General features: G+C 39.6%; 1 protein-coding gene across 2 annotated transcripts in view; it reads left to right on the top strand.

The window, feature by feature from the left end:
• The first annotated feature begins 6,774 nt into the window (after positions 1–6,774).
• Positions 6,775–16,188, top strand: part of ST6GAL2 (ST6 beta-galactoside alpha-2,6-sialyltransferase 2) — a 115,203-nt gene continuing 105,789 nt past the window's right edge. For both annotated transcript variants that reach the window (XM_075265131.1, XM_075265132.1), the window contains exon 1: positions 6,775–7,017. The gene's annotated coding sequence lies outside the window, so the exon portion shown is untranslated. The remainder of the gene's footprint in view (positions 7,018–16,188) is intronic.

Here is a 16,188-nt window from a genome sequence, read left to right as displayed (position 1 = left end):
AGAATCATCAATGGACACATTCCAGGCACCTAGTTTTACACTAATGCTCCAGAATTGAGCTATCAACATCGATTTACAGGCCACAGGACAGACAATCTTCTGCTACATGCTAGTCAACAGTCCTCACTAGGATAACATCTCTTCCAGGGGTGAAGTCTCCCACTACCCAGATTACCTTGGTTTCCCTTCAGCCTGACTGTGAGCCATTTCACAATTCTTACAGATCTGACTCATTTTAAGCTTATGATACACACTGTCCTTCAAAGAAACAGCAAAATGATCTGTGTGAATTGTCAGGTCAGGTATTCCACTGGACTTTTCAGACCTTTAAGCAATTTTTAAGACCTGTTATAAAGTATATATACTTATTTCAATAAAATAGTTTAAATATTACTAAATGTAAAATAGAAGCTTCTATTAAAGAATTGACTAGGATATTTATAGAATCCATTGATATTGAATATTTATGAACTTTTCAAAGACAGCGTTTCTAGTCAGTAAGCTGTAGAAACAGTGCACATCCCTTCTCTTCACACATAAAACTGGACTATAAATAGATTGAAAGCATTTTATAATATGATATGAAGTAGCTCAAAGTCCATGAAGACATGCTAACATTCACATTTCACTTCCACAAGTAGTAAGTAGGGGCAGGTGGATGGGGCGCTGGAGGGACATGTGCCCTCCCTGACAATAAGTCGTTCTGCCTTGGCTAGGATACTTGTCACAACAGATTTAAAGGGTTGTCCAAGACTTAATATTAATTAACTATCCTTAGTACAGGTCATTAACATGAGATTGGGTGTATAACACCGTGTCCAACACCCAACAGCTCCACCAGTCGGCTGATTTCTGCAATGTGTATGGAGCCAGAAGCAAAGGGCTTTGTACACTGTGCAGTGGTTTATCTGGTTGACAGCACTTCTTCCATTCAAATAAATGTACCTAAGGATAGGTCATTCATATTAAAGCTACACTATATTCATAACCTGGTCTGGTTTTTGTGATCGGTGTGGGTTCCAGTGGTTGGACCCCCACAATTAGCAAATTGCCCCATTTATAAATAAATATATATATATATATATATATATATATATATTTAAATATATATATAGATAAATAAATATATATATACATATATATATATATATATATATATATATATATATATCTGACATAACTGATACATATACAACATATGTATCAGGACCACTTTCACTAGGAATACGTTAATGGCTTAATACATTGTTCCACAAAAAGAGGGAGTTGCACCTCCGGCATTCTCACCTATCAAGAGATCAGGTGCTGCTTGAATGAGCAGGTAATTGACTGTGTAGTATAGCTATTAAATGGAAAAATAAAACTACAAGAGATAAGACAGAGATTCAGGCCGGGGCCCCATGTAGTGTAAAACTGTGAGGTTCTACATCTCTGCAAAGTGGATGGGATTCTGGTTGATGTCATCCACACATTGCAAGAAAATATCCACAGCGGACCGCTGCGTTTTTGTAAATCAGAGCATGTCAATTATACCTACAGAAACTATGGCATTTTCGATACAGGTATAATTGAAGCAAAAAATCCATAGAGGAAAACTCTGCAGACTTTCTGTGAAATGCACTGTGCGAAAATCGCAATGTGTTTCAGCCACGTTTTTTCCCGCAGTGCTTTTTGGTTGTGGCTCACTACGTGGGGCCTCAGCCTGACAGTATATTCCAGTAATCTATCACCTTATAGTCTTGATTACTATTGATTGCAAAATGGTTTTCTTTGGGAGATCCCACTCTGTATGAAGGGGGATTGTCATCAGAGATTTGTTTCATAGTGTATTTCTGCAGGCAGACAATTCTGTCAGCAGGAGATTAAGGATGAGAATCTGGGAAACGGCTAAAATAACTAAAACCGCAGCAGACTCAGAACAGAAAACAAGAAAAGGCTTAACAAAAGGAAAATAAATAAGTGAATCAATCCCAGAAGGTTTCATTTTCTCAAGGGAACGCAATTTTAAAAGCTTTTCAAACAAGTGGATGATCAATATCAGTGATCTGAATCTCTGCGGTAGAGAAGGCAAATGTTTAGTGCACTCATACGTATGCTGCCTGTCACTTCTGTGTTGTGCTCTGAATATGGTGGTGCAGATGATTGTCATCTTATTTTGGTTGATATTATTGTTGTCAGATAGACTAAATTCCAAGAGATACTGTATTAATACTATCTCGCTCTGTTAATATACAACCAGAGAGGTTTTGAAGAATTTACTAACCTAATATGGTCGATGTTGATCAATAACCACATTTGCAGTTACCTCTATAGATACCAAGCACATGAATAAGCTAAATGAAGCGAATAAAACATTGCATATATAAAATACTCTTCTCTTTTTCATGGTTTATTGTGCAACTGCATTGAATTGCAAGGATAGAAAGAAGCTTTTAACACTGATTAACATAAAGTGACTTATTAATACACACATATATATATATATATATATATATATATATATATATTATCATATTGTATCTATGCAGCAGCTCAGAAGTAGCATTGAGAGCTGTTCTAGGAGTGTTTGTGGTGAGAGGCTTGTGGGAGTTATGTGCTTCTATTCAGACAAAGAGAGAAAAAGAGTGTCTGGCACAAAAAGCAGACAGAACGGGTTGTGCGACAAGTCTTTCATGTGGAAGAAAGGGTTAACATCTGTTGCATTGGGGTCAATTGCACTTCATGGGAATATAGTCCTCTGAGTCCATAGTTAATGTATTCTGTCAGCTGCCAGGTTCAATGTGACAGCACTGTCTGGGTGACTACCTAAGAAATGCCTGTTTTATGGAAAATAGACTCTATATGGAACACAAAAACATCAAGAAATAAGACTGAACAGTACAATACAAGTTACTAGACTATACAATGCCCGTGGTCAGTATTGACAATACCACAATATGTGTTTATACAGTATAATCTCACTAACATGCTATACTAATATATACAGTCCTATGAAAAAGTTTGGGCACCCCTATTAATCTTAATCATTTTTTGTTCTAAATATTTTGGTGTTTGCAACAGCCATTTCAGTTTGATATATCTAATAACTGATGGACACAGTAATATTTCAGGATTGAAATGAGGTTTATTGTACTAACAGAAAATGTGCAATATGCATTAAACCAAAATTTGACCGGTGCAAAAGTATGGGCACCCTTATCATTTTATTGATTTGAATTCCCCTAACTACTTTTTACTGACTTACTGAAGCACAAAATTGGTTTTGTAACCTCAGTGAGCTTTGAACTTCATAGCCAGATGTATCCAATCATAAGAAAAGGTATTTAAGGTGGCCAATTGCAAGTTGATCTCCTATTTGAATCTCCTCTGAAGAGTGGCATCATGGGCTACTCAAAACAACTCTCAAATGATCTGAAAACAAAGATTGTTCAACATAGTTGTTCAGGGGAAGGATACAAAAAGTTGTCTCAGAGATTTAACCTGTCAGTTTCCACTGTGAGGAACATAGTAAGGAAATGGAAGAGCACAGGGACAGTTCTTGTTAAGCCCAGAAGTGGCAGGCCAAGAAAAATATCAGAAAGACAGAGAAGAAGAATGATGAGAACAGTCAAGGACAATCCACAGACCACCTCCAAAGAGCTGCAGCATCATCTTGCTGCAGATGGTGTCACTGTGCATCAGTCAACTATACAGCGCACTTTGCACAAATAGAAGCTGTATGGGAGAGTGATGAGAAAGAAGCCGTTTCTGCACGTACGCCACAAATAGAGTTGCCTGAGGTATGAAAAAGCACATTTGGACAAGGCAGCTTCATTTTGGAAACAAAAATTGAGTTGTTTGGTTATAAAAAAAGGCGTTATGCATGGCATCCAAAAAGAAACAGCATTCCAAGAAAAACACATGCTACCCACTGTAAAATTTGGTGGAGGTTCCATCATGCTTTGGGGCTGTGTGGCCAATGCCGGCACCGGGAATCTTGTTAAAGTTGAGGGTTGCATGGATTCCACTCAGTATCAGCAGATTCTTGAGAATAATGTTCAAGAATCAGTGACGAAGTTGAAGTTACGCCGGGGATGGATATTTCAGCAAGACAATGATCCAAAACACCGCTCCAAATCCTCAGGCATTCATGCAGAGGAACAATTACAATGTTCTGGAATGGCCATCCCAGTCCCCAGACCTGAATATCATTGAACATCTGTGGGATGATTTGAAGCGGGCTGTCCATGCTCGGCGACCATCTAACTTAACTGAACTTGAATTGTTTGTCCAAAATACCTTTATCCAGGATCCAGGAACTGATTAAAAGCTACAGGAAGCGACTAGAGGCTGTTATCTTTGCAAAAGGAGGATCTACTAAATATTAATGTCACTTTTCTGTTGAGGTGCCCATACTTTTGCACCGGTCAAATTTTGGTTTAATGCATATTGCACATTTTCTGTTAGTACAATAAACCTCATTTCAATCCTGAAATATTACTGTGTCCATCAGTTATTAGATATATCAAACTGAAATGGCTGTTATAAACACCAAAATATTTAGAACTAAAAATGATTAAGATTAATAGGGGTGCCCAAACTTTTTCATAGGACTGTATATAAAAATAACTCGTAAGTAATATACTGTAGTTCTGACGTAACAATAATGCAACTTTGGTCACGACTCCTGTTGAACGACGAAAGATTGTCAAGTTGTCCTGCAACTTCTTCATTAATATTAGTGAATTGAGTCACATTGCAACCCCTAGGATGCCGCGACCATGATTGATCATGACTAGATGTCGCGATTACAGCAAATTAGGTGTCACAATGTGACTCTATTTACTAACATTATTGAAGGAGTCGCAGGACGACCCAACAATCTTTAGTCGCATGGCAGGAGTCACAAAGTCTGCATCTAGCTCTAGCCTTACTGGAGATTCTGGTTTGTAATATTGATGTTCCAATGACACTCAATGGTAATACCAAAAAACTTACAGTACATTGACTGTTTTAATTTGGCCCTGTTGTTGCTGTTGTCTGTGGCTTCTAGGTTTTATGTGCAACTTGATTCATATTTGCTATTTCACTGTGATCATACAGCCTCTGGGGTACATTAGAATATTAGATATTACAAACAGTTCCTGATACATTGTTCCACATATGCTATAAGATAAACATTGTAATCTTAAACATATAGGGGGAGACTCAGTAAGCATTTTTATATCACCGTCATAACTTTTCACAAAATAGGGGGGTTGGCCATCAACCTTGCCAGATTCGCCACCATTCATCCCAAAAGGAGCTGGTAGAGCTTTAGCTGAGCAAAGTATACACTTGCTCATGAATTAAAGGGGTTGTCCCATCTCAAGGATCCTATCTATAATGGTAGCTTATGTAAATTGAAGACTTTTCCTAAATATATTTCTTTAGAAATGCGGCTTTGTTTGCCTTGTATGCAAACTTATTACTCCCACTGTTTACACAGCGTTACCATAACCTATGGACATGTGACCTCACTTGTCTGCGGACAGAACAATCAGCTCAGCTAATTGCTGTTTTGCTGATAAAGTTGATTTTGTTATCTCTCCATGTAAACACACAGATAACATGAGGTCCTTCTGTACAAGCATCTGCATATTATCTGATCTGTATAAGTATTGCGAGCACATTCACCAAGAGGGAGGGGAAGGAGAAATACAGGAGGTGAGAAGAAGACGCTGCGTCAGACTGATGAAACAGTGAGATGGGAAACCCCTAATATCCTCCACTAACACATGGAGCAGTAGTGCAGTAACTGTGCCCGACCACTATACAGCATACAGAGCTCTGTGCACTGTATAATATGGGCATCACAAGCAACCCTGAACAGCTGATGTGTGTGGGGGCTGAATGTTGGCTCCCACCGATTAGACATTTATAGCTTATCCTAAGGATAGGCCATGAAAACAACCTTTTAATGTACAAGTAATAGGATAGGGTGGGATCATTACTCTCTGAGGTAAGTCTTTGCTACCAGGAACAACTCAGAGTGTCACAATAACAGATACCCCAAGGTAGTTAGGCTGAGCAGTCCTTAGTTCTTACATGGTAGACTTATCGCCGGGGCCTAAACTTGTAGTACTCTGGTTTGACCCCATTGTTTGGACTGGGTCTTCCTTGGTTTTCGTGGAGCTTGGTGTCTGCTTTCCTCCTTCCTTCTCTATTGGCAGCAGACTGAAATCCCACTCATCTTTGGAACATACCTCCAGGCTTCGGAGAACCCAAAGAACAGCCCTTCTACAAACTCATCACTACAGTGGGATCCTTTGGGATTCCATTGCTTCGATGTGATGGATATTGGTGAATACATCCCTATTCCTGCCATTGAATCTAATGGAATGTGACAAAGGAAGTGTGAACAGAGCCTTAGAAGACATCAAGCATATGTCTGCTAACAGATATGTGTCCTCCCCTAGCTGTGTAGTCTTTCTGAACAGCAGTGTGCATTGTTGGGGGATCTAGAGGAGGGCACATTAGAATTACACTCTGTGAGCCAATGTGGTAGCATTTGTACATGTGCCCAGTGCATGCATAGTTCAGAGTATGAGAGGAGCTCGGGTCTATCATGAGGTGCCCACTCTCTGTATACATCTATAGATAAGAGCAGCTGCTGTATACCGTGTACAGCCGGTGTATACTGTGAGCAGCATCTCCTCACTCAGCTTCTCTGTACTGACATCTCCTGAGAAGACTGGGGAGTGGGGGCGGGGTTCTGGGAGGAGTGCAGCTCCTGCAGCCGGGGCTATGGATTCACACACACACAGAGGGGACATAGCTGTTCCCACCATCTCCATGCTATCTGCTCACAAGCAGCAAGTCTCCACATGTGCTCAATAACCCCGGACCAAACACACGGAGAGCTTCACCATCTGCAGCCTCCAACATGTCAGTGGCAGCCTTGCGGCGTGTGAGGTGCCCAGTCCCCAAGCGGGCGCAGCCGGGGATCAGTGTCACTCTGTGGAGCTGAACTGGACCAGGAGATCCCTGTGCCTGCAGGTAAAGGCGGGTTTATGGGGCAGGGGCATGATGTGCGGGCTCTGTACCCACCACAGCCGGCTTTGTTCTACCCAGGCTGTGAGTCCTCAGACAAAGAGTCCAATGCTTCATATGGTATATACAGAACATACAGTATACTGCATGGACTATTGTGTGTGGAGCCCATACATACAGCTAGGCACACATCAATAGAGATAGACACATATACAATACAAGCACACCCATGTATGTATGTATAAGCACATAGATACATGGATAGACATAGATCAACCCAACATAGACTACACACACTGTCATGGATGGACAGTACACACATATATCATACACAGCACACATGTTATCGTATACACTCACATACAGGAACACACACAGTGCCCACAAACCTCCATATCTGTTCTTGTCCTAGTATTAGACATTGGGATCATTTATAACAAATACCTTTACATGTCCTTCTGAGACAAAGGAGCAGATTTGTCTCAGTCTTGTGGTATATGCATGTAAATGTCTCAGTATGTGAGGTATATGTCTGACATGAGACTGCTTATGACAGCTATATGCCACCTATACGCTGGGCACCGACTTTTATACTAGGAAATATTGCAGAATGTTGGAAACCTACAATATATTAGGTCGTAAAAAGTTTTATTAGAAGTATCAGAACAAAATAAAAAGTCTTCTATTACTTCCATGTGTACTGTTCTTGTGTATGCTACATACTGAAAGACTGGATTGTGACATATCCCACCAGGGACTGACGGACACTTTTATATATGTCAGTGATGCTACCTTATTGGTATACAGGACGTATTGTGCATGGCATTATTTCTATGGTACACAAATATTCATATACATTCACATGATATACACAGCAGAGGTGTTATGTGAAATAGACGCTAGTGCGGTTCATTTAAGGAACATGGAGGCAGTTTGATGAGTTGTGTAGTAGTGTGTGTGCACAGGAGGAGGCTCAGGAGACACTGGCTACTGCTGCTGCTGCTGCTGCTACTGCTGAGTTATTCAGGGATTCCTAGAAGGAGCTGCTGGTGAACACACTGAAAGAAATGCAGCTTTCCTCTGTTCTGCCCTCTGTCTGTGCAATGATGCTGCTCATAGCGGCCACATCCTTTTCATGCTTCCTTATTTTTATATCAATGTGATTTACAGGATCATGTGGATGAGTCGGATCTAATGTAACAGAGCTGAATGTAACTGGTGCGTCTTGGTCACTTCCTGTAGGTTTTCATGTCTTTCTATAGAAAATGAATGAAACCACCAGAACACACTGAGACACATTTATCAGTAGTAGCAAAAGACTTTGCAGAGCGTGGGAGAGTCGTTTAATATGGACTCAAATTTATTGAGATGGCACATACTACATAGCACATTTAATGCAACTCACATTTCACACAAAAGATCTTAAAACACAGGAATTCAAAATGGTGCACATAAATGCACAACAAATATAGAGCAATGTTGCACCGTATTTAGCTAAAGGTATATTCACTTTTATGTGTCTGTCAACTGTGCAACATGGTTGCCTCCATTTGTTATTCAAAGTCGATTTGTATCTGTATAAGATTTATTTTTCACTGATCTCATAGATTTCAGTCAATGAGTGATCCGTGAAAAATGGATTTAACGGGGATAGGGTCTCATCTTTCGGATCAGACACATGGCACATTAAAAAAAAGACTGCGTGATAAGACCGATTGACTTCATTGGGGTCGTGTGCTGTCTATTAAAAAAAGAACACAGGAGAACACACAGTTGAAAACTAAATATGTTTCTGTGTGTGTGTGTGTGTGTATGTATATATATATATATATATATATATATATATATATATATATATATATAGTGTTTTTTTGTAGTTTTAACCTATTACTGGTGTATTGTGATCAAAGTGGCTAGTTATTGTAATTGGCAGTCTCACCTCTACTTTACAGGATGACTGATATGACAGATTTCAGTTACATCTTAAAAAGGTTTGCTACATCAAATTCATTTCTGCTATGTGCTAATAAATATGACAGACGTAACTGGGCTCATATTTATAAAGTTAAGCAGCTTAAACATAACTGGTGTCATCCCTCCTGGGGTATGAGAAAACCCTTCCGGATGTAACGGTCCCCCAGGGATAAGCTAGTAGTTAGTGATTACTCATCTGGAAGCCCACGATTAGTTGATGTCACATGTAAACCTCATATGCTGAAGGAGAATTACATACCACACAATGCTCATTTAACAGGCCCTAGTACACTAATCCGTGAGGTCTGGATGATGAAATGTGACCCACGTTTGTGGACATAAATGGTGCATCTACAGGATAAGTCATAAATATCTAACAGATGCAGGACTTACCCCTGGATTCACACCTATTTTGAAAATGGGCACCCCAGGACACTGTGAATGGAGAGATGGCCTTGCTTACATGACTACTTTTATTCACTTTTAAAGGAATCCTAAAAATACCCAAGCGTTACCCCTATTTTTTATATCCGCAGGATGTTCCATAAGTGTCTGGGAGTTGGGAATATCCCTTTAAATGGTAAATTAAAAGTTGTTTTACTAACAACTGCCTCCTTGAAACACTGACGTTGGCCAGAGACTTCAGGGATCGTTCACACTACCGCTGTTGATCATCAGTAGTGTCAGTTGCTATTGTCCATTACAAGATTTTAGCAACAGATAGTAGCAGAACTGTCACAAATTTGCCAAAAGTTCCATTGATTTCAATGGGATTTTATCTGGTGTACGCTAGTGACCGTTAGTGTCCATTTACCAAATTTGTCAAATGTAAATTATTTTTTGTGGAGAAAAAATCCTGCATGCAGGACTTTTGTGTGCAGGAAAAATAATGTTTTCAAGATGGACGTCAAGCGTGTGTTATTTTTTAACATTAAAGTCTAAGGGCGTCCGTTATACTGTCCATTATTACTGTCCATTTTTCTTCTGCACATGCTCAGAAAGCAGAAACAAAAAGAAAAAGCCAAAAAGGGACAGTATAAAATCGGACACTGAGGGCGGGTTCACACCTGCGCCCGGTCTCCGCTTTGCAGGTTTCCGTCTTCTGCCCAAGAAACTGAGACGGAAGCCGGCAATCAGTTTTCAGACTCATTCACTTGAATGGATTTGTAAAGTGACCGCCCGTGAGCGTCTTCTGTCTCTCTGCAACTAAATCGTTTTTTATTAACCGGACACAAAGTTGGACATGCAGGACTTTGTGTCAGTTAAAAAAAAAACACCTGTTTTGCCACAGAGAACAGAAGACGCTCACAGGCGGACACTGACTGCCGGGTTTCCGTCTCCTGTCCAATTTCTTGGGCAGAAGATAGAAACCTACAAAGCGGAGAGTGGGCACAGGTGTGAACCCACTGTAACTAATGCTAATGTGTCCGTTTTTTTTAACTGATCTATTAAATGGATCAGTTAAAAGAACTGAAACATTGACATCAGTTAGTGTCCGTTATGATAGATACTAGAGATGAGCGAACACTGTTCGGATCAGCCAATCCGAACAGCACGCTCCCATAGAAATGAATGGAAGCACCTGTGACTGGCCAGCGTCACAGGTGCTTCCATTCATTTCTATGGGAGCGTGCTGTTCGGATCGGCTGATCCGAACAGTGTTCGCTCATCTCTAATAGATACCCTCTTTTTTTAAACAGACACTGTCAGAATGGACATCCAACGGTAGTGTGAACTCAGCCTTTGATAGCAGTCAGCTTAATACTCATCTGACTGACAGATCCCACCCCAATCCACATACACACTGCCCTTGTAGGGCTTTTCTCTCCACCTTTTTAAGTGGAATTTGGGACGGAGTCTCGCACGGAGACTAGAATGCTAGTGTGAACCTAGTTTTACTGTAAGCCTAACGTTACTGTGTATGGTGTATGGGGCTGTGTAGAGGAAATGAGGTATGGGCAAGTCACTTCAAACAGTCATACACTAACAAACACAAGGGTAACAATGTTTTGAACTTGTGACTTTCAGGCTCCATATCTCACCATCATTTTATAGACAATTATCTTGGCTATCTCATACAAAAATTGGACTTGCAACTATTTAGCATATGATTAGTTATGTAGATTCTTGTCATGTAACTGCATATTTTGCTCCTAGTGGTGGAAAACTCTTTTTCTTCTTGTATGCTACAAATTATAACCGATTCTCACATTCCCCAAGAGCTCAGTGTGTTATTAGGTTGATTCCCAAGTGAAAGGTCATTGGTTTAAATCGGTGATCACCCATGAAGAAATTTTCCGAAGAAAAGAGGAAAAGCATCATCCAGCTCATTGATAGCGTTCTCTCAGCCAAGAAAATTGTTAAACTGCATCATGTAAGTGCCATGACAGTTGGAAGAATACAATATGAAGTCCGGCCATCCATTCAAAAGCCAATAGGTGGACATCCAGACGAAATATTGGAGTAATCACGTCGTCTCGTCACAAGATCTATCAGTTCTGGCACGACAAATACAGCAGTGGAGGTGGCTCATATGCTTTGTAATAGTGAGATCACAGAGTTCCATTTGACGTGTGCAACACAACTCTGGAATGGTGAGCCAAAAAAAGGTGAAGAAGCCACTACTTCATTATTGTTATAAGAAGCGTTGGTTTGAGTTTGCAAATAAGTATGAAAAGTAGAAGATTGCAGTAATAGGACATGTTTATTTCCCAAAATCATATTGTCTTATTGATATATGTAATATGACAGGATTAATGTCTTAATCATTCTATATGTATTGCTGGTGAATCTATAGGAGGGTCACTACTGTGACTATGTGCTCATAAGATAAGAATTTCTTCAAATTCCTGTACCTTAAATGGTCACGTTACACATCAGCCCCTCACCCTTCCCAAGGGTACTATAAAAGCTGTAGGGGGCTATTGTTTAGTTAGTTTCGGCATTGTACCATATATGCGTGCCATGCAACTCTGGAAGTCATCGAATGATATATAATGGGGGATCCATCCAGTGAGCTATTACATAATTTGAAACCAAAGCTAAATATTATCTCTTTTCATTTATTAAACACTTTTTATTGTATTATATTCTGGTGTGATTATAGTCATTATTTGAGTTAACTTGTTTTAGAAATCCAGTTTGCCTACAATTGGAAACAGATGATTTGGAGCGATGATGGGAAAAACAATAGACTGGGCTCTGATGGGTACAAATGGGTCTGGAAGAAAAGAGTGAAAAGGGGACCCATGGATCAAGAAATTGAAGGGACTGTCAAGTTTGGTGGAGGAAGCCTGATGATATGGGGTTCTTTCACAGCTAAGAGTGTTGGATACTTGACCAGGATCGATAGTGGTTTCAGTACTGAGATATATGTGAGTATCCTGCAAGATGAGTTACATCGTGCACTCTAGATCTATGGGTATGAAAAGGACGACATTGTTTTTATGCAGGACGACCTAATGTCGAGATTAGCGAAGAAATGGTTCAATAACAATGAAGTGGAAGTGCTGGATTAGTCCCTAGACCTCAACTCAATCGAACACTTGTGGGTAAAGTTGAAGAAAGAGCTGTATTTGTATCCAAGTGAGTCAACTAGTATACACCAACATTGGGAATGTGTAGAGAAACCTGGCATCAGATTTTGGTTGAGTCAAGCTTGAATCTGATCAAAAGCATGCCCAGAAGGATTCAGGCAGTGTTGAAAGCCAAAGTTGGATTTATTTAATATATATAATAATATATACATTTAGATTTTTAGCAGCAATACAGTAACAATGCCGTTACACGACAAGAATCTGCATAACTAATCATATACTAAATAGTTGCCAGTCAAATTTATGTGTGAGATAGCCAAGATGATTGTCTAAAAAATGATGGTAGTCTCACCTCTGAAGCTGGAGTGGATGTTAAGATATGGAACCTGAAAGGCAAAAGTTCAAAGCATTGTTACCCTTTTTCTTGTGAGTGTATCTCGGACATTATAAAGCATACAAACTTGCTTTTGGTGTCATGTGAAAGAGGAGATTCTCTTCTTTCACATGACACTGAGATTATTTCGTATATATTGTACATATGCTTCTAAATATCCTAATCCTGACTGTGTTTTCATCTAGTGATATCTCTGGAAATAATTTAGATAACACTGCAACCTTTGTACATTTAATAATGACCGAGCTATAACTGTTTGATGTGACCCTCTACTACACAGCCCCATACTCCTGTACACAGTAACATTTAGTGAGAGGCAGAAAGAGCTCCCATTACAGAAACCAAGGAAAGAGTGAAAAAATACAGGATTTCACAGAAAGGAGCCACAATTTTTAAATAAAGCATATTACAGAATATATTTATGCCACAAATATCGACAGAAAATCAAAAGTTGGAGGCAACATGGTGGATCAGTGGTTAGCACTGCAGTGTTGGAGTCCTGGGTTCAAATCCTGCCAGAGACAACATCTGCAAGGAGTTTGTATGTTCTCCCCATGTTTGCATGGATTTCCTCCCATACTCCAAAGACATACTGATAGGGGAAAAAATTACATTGTGAGCCCTATATAGAGCTCACAATCTACATAAAAAAGAAAATAAAATCAAAAGTTGTCCAAAAATTTTTGTTACAATTTAAAGGGATTCTATCCCTAGAATACCCTTTTTAAACTAAATGCACATAGGAATAGCCTCAAGAAAGGCTATTCTTCTCTTACCTTTATTAATCTGATCTGTGCTGCCATTCCTTAGAAATATCTTCTTTCTTCCTTATGTAAATGAGTTTTCTCGCAGCACTGGGGGCATCCTCATCACTGCTTAAAATCTGTCCAGTGACGGCCTATGTCTTCTCCGCCTCCTGTCTCTTCTCTCGCGCTCCTTTTCTCTTCTTCTTACAAAAGGGCCGACGAACATGCGCAGTCTGTGCTTTTTGAAGAAGAGAAGAGGAGCTCAAAAGAAGGGTCGGGAGACAGAGAAGAAGACTGAGGCTGTCGCTGGAGAGTTTTCTAGCCGCACTGGGGATGCCCCCAGTGCTGTTTGAGCGCAGGAGAATGCCCCCAGTGGTGCAAAAAAACTCATTCACATAAGGAAGAAAGAAGATATCTCTAAGGAACGGCGGTGCGGATCAGAATAATAAAGGTAACAGAAGAATAGCCTTTCTGGCTATTCCTACGTGTATTTAATTTAAAACCGGTATTCTAGTGATAGAATCCCTTTAAGATGCTTCTCCCTAAGTCTGAGCAGACAGCTGCTAAGTGTCAATGACTGCAGTCCTGGGAAACCTAGTTCCTCCATTTGAGAAGCCAGACTTGTGATGATAAACTGATCGCTACACAGAATTCTATTTTTTCTCAGCTATTTTAACAGAACAGTCCTTTTGGTTTTCATGTACTTATATTAATGTTGATAGTTATATTTACAGTATATATTGTAGGTATACAGTAACAATATAACTGTGCTCATATGATGAAATATAATCATTATATTGTGTATTAGTGTATATTGCAAGCTTTATGCGGGGAGAGTGTGATCCATCCATCACGTTCTTGGCACACATCTCTAATTACATACTAATCTGCAACCACTAGAACTTTGCTGCTGGAAAGATTTAGGTATCCTTTCTAGCAGTCTGGCATTGAAAAGCTTAATAGGCTACTTATAGCAATACCTTTACATGAGTAATATGATACTACCTAAGGGTACATGAATTTACTACTGTTACTGTAAAAATATAATTGTTTCTACTAGAACACAATGGGAGGGGGGAGGGGGAGATTTATGAAGACTGGTATTTTCAACTCCAGTCTTCTTATCTCCTGTGCTAGGGAGTGTGTGCCTCATTTACAGCAATGAAATCCATGGCAGCTCAGAACTAGTAAACTAGTGTCAATGATCATAATCTGGTGGGGATTACGCCCAACCTACATCCCTCGACACTCTCCTTTCAGGAAAGTAAGGAGAGCGGTATAGAAAAGAAAAAGTTTTTGACTTGTGAAACAATTTGTTTAATAGTTTCGTTTAAATCATTAAACAATTCAGAAGATTTATTTTGTGAATGTTAAAAGTAAATACATATTAGCAAGGTGATATGATACATTTATGTTGTTTGTATCTATAATATGATAGCCATAGAATGATCGGCAACATAGACTCCGCAGTTGTCCGTGTCCTGCCGCTATGGGCGAGTCCATGCTGTGCCGCAATTCACGGCCATTACGGACATGTTCTATAAATTGCGGACCACAGTTGCGGCCCAGCCACACCACGGATAAAATATCCAGTGGTGTAAGAGGCCACATTGAATATAATGTGTCCGCAAATGGTCCACAATTGAAAACCCTCAATTGCGGACTTACATTACGGCCGTGTAAGACCAGCCTTACTCCTAGTGGTCCTGATAGCTGCAATCTATGGATTTATTTCTCTTACTTGTATAGTGCCGTCAGTGCTTTACAGACATTGTCAATCTATGGTTCTAATTTGTGGGGTTTTCACGCAAAGACTGCTGCGCATGTTTAACTGGCATGTAGTGAACTAACTGGCCACTCATGAATCACCTTCCCTCCCAAAACATTGGGGGAAATTCACAAATCAATTAACAACAGTGTTCTGACATCACAGATTTTGGTGCGTGCACAAAAAGTCTGAATATTTTACAGTTTAAAGCAATGTTGTACACTTTTAATACATTATAACAAATATCTTGGTCAATCAGAAAAATGCCAAAATACCAACTTTATTAAAGGGCAGTTTGGCACTTTTTTTATACTGTTCCCCCAACTTTATAGAAATATGCCAATCCTGACTATGTCTTCAACTGGTGATATCTCTGTAAATATTACGGGAACAACTGAGACACCAGATTTCTTTGCATGATACAAGAGGCTGCACACCAGTACACCCCTACACCTAGTGAAAACAGTGTACAGATTTCACGTGTATTTTGGAAAAATACACTTGTAAAAAAAGTACACGTGTAAAAATAAGACTCCCATTGACTTCAATGACTTTTTTTACACGTGTAAAAAACACACATAAAATACACGTCAAAATACACATGTAAAATGTCAATGAAGTCAATGGTAGTCTTATTTTTACACGTGTATTTTTTACACGTGTATTTTGCCAAAATACACGCACGTTTACTCCGTGTGAACGGGCCCTGAGCAACATTATTAACCATTAATTTATTAATGACACAAATGATGCCAAAAA

Source organism: Leptodactylus fuscus, chromosome 2, assembly GCF_031893055.1.
Source record: "Leptodactylus fuscus isolate aLepFus1 chromosome 2, aLepFus1.hap2, whole genome shotgun sequence".
Taxonomy (NCBI): domain Eukaryota; kingdom Metazoa; phylum Chordata; class Amphibia; order Anura; family Leptodactylidae; genus Leptodactylus; species Leptodactylus fuscus.
This window is presented reverse-complemented; position numbering and strand designations above follow the sequence as displayed.